Here is a 1,586-nt window from a genome sequence, read left to right on the forward strand (position 1 = left end):
AGCCACAGGTCTATAGTTTGCTGGTGCAGCAATATGTGCAAGAGAAGGATCAAAAGCCAGCTAATATCAAGGTCTACGATTACATCTCAGGTGAGCTCAGATGCTGTACTTAAGAAATCACATAAAAATACACTGGAATAAGCTTTGTGAAATTGTATTTCTGAAGGTACACTTTCAGGTCTAAATGATGGTATCCATACCATGTTTATCTAACTGCCCTTATCAAGTGATGGACTTAGCCTCTTGAGCTTCAAAATGATGGGTTTTTCTTTGTTGCAAGCTTGGAGTTATGTGGCTTCACTTAGAGTCTAACTCTTCTAAAAAGAGGCAAACAAGAACCTCAGAACACTCCTTTTGTTCATTCATTTTTTGAGAAACAACAAAGAAATAGGGACTGTAGCAAGGGGTTGGCTTAAAGGAATGACAGTAATCATTTACCCTCCATTCTCTGGGGTCTCCTGCAGTAAGAAAAGCTGTAAATATGTCTGGAATCATTATTAATCCACAGAGTGAGAAATTCATAATGATATCAGAGCTATTTGGAACCCACGGCTTCAACAGATCACAAGATCCGTAACATGAGAGAATCCTGGCTAGCTGCAGCACTTCTTTTTACTTAAAAGTGGTTTCCTGCCTCACAATAGAGGGGAGTCATGATCTGTAAGGTAAGGTATTACCTCTCCTTGAAACATAGACACAATTCTTCGTTGCTTTTTGTCATTTTTTTGGAATGTTTATCTCATTTGTACATATTCTCTCCTCTTCCAGAAGAAACAAATGTAATCAGCTACAATAGCCCCTGCACGTAGGTAAGGGCCCAACATCTGTTTTCTCTTAATAGATGTGGTTCTGAACAGTATGGAGATGGAGGAAAATGCAGGCAAGCACCATTTAAAATAAATTTTCCACACTGCAGATTGAGAGTAGAAAATAATTAGCAAGGCTAAAGGTGAACTCCTGTATCCTAACGGTTAAATGAGGAAAGGGAGAACTGAATGTGAACTAGAAAGTTTGAGGTGTCCAATTCATAAGAGCTTAAGTGTGTAGCTGAAAACAGAGGCTGACTGGTGTCCTACCACCAGTCCTGGCCTCTTGCATTGAGAATAGTTTCCTCAAGCCAATGCAGTTCCTGTTCCTGTCATTGTTCCTCCGACTATGTAAACTTCCAGCCCTGTATATGCAACATGCTGTCTCCAGCTTTATTTACTACAGGGCCTGACTCTTCAATGTCAGGCTTTTTGCAGCCTTGGATTGACTTCTGTGCCACAACAGGAAACAGTCACCTGTCCCATCCTGTTTCCAGGCTGAGCAAAGGCAATGCTTTAATTGAGTGTTTAATCCTCTTCTAAATCTTGCTGCATCCCCATATCTCTTTGCCTGCAGTCCAGTCCAGAAAATTGAGAAAAATACCTGCTTTAAAAGTCATCTCGGAGACACACATCCATGCTTTGGGATCCCTGTCACAAGCCCCACAAAACTTGGTGAAGATTTTGCTGTAGGCTTTGTACAGGTAGCTGAAATCACTCAGAGGACAGAGAGATCCCTGTCTTTGATGACTTGGCAGTCCTATTTGGTCACAAGGCACA

The sequence above is a fragment of the Cyrtonyx montezumae genome, unplaced genomic scaffold (genome assembly GCF_038088225.1).
Source record: "Cyrtonyx montezumae isolate F1298 unplaced genomic scaffold, pur_monq_1.0 scaffold_3, whole genome shotgun sequence".
NCBI lineage: Eukaryota > Metazoa > Chordata > Aves > Galliformes > Odontophoridae > Cyrtonyx > Cyrtonyx montezumae.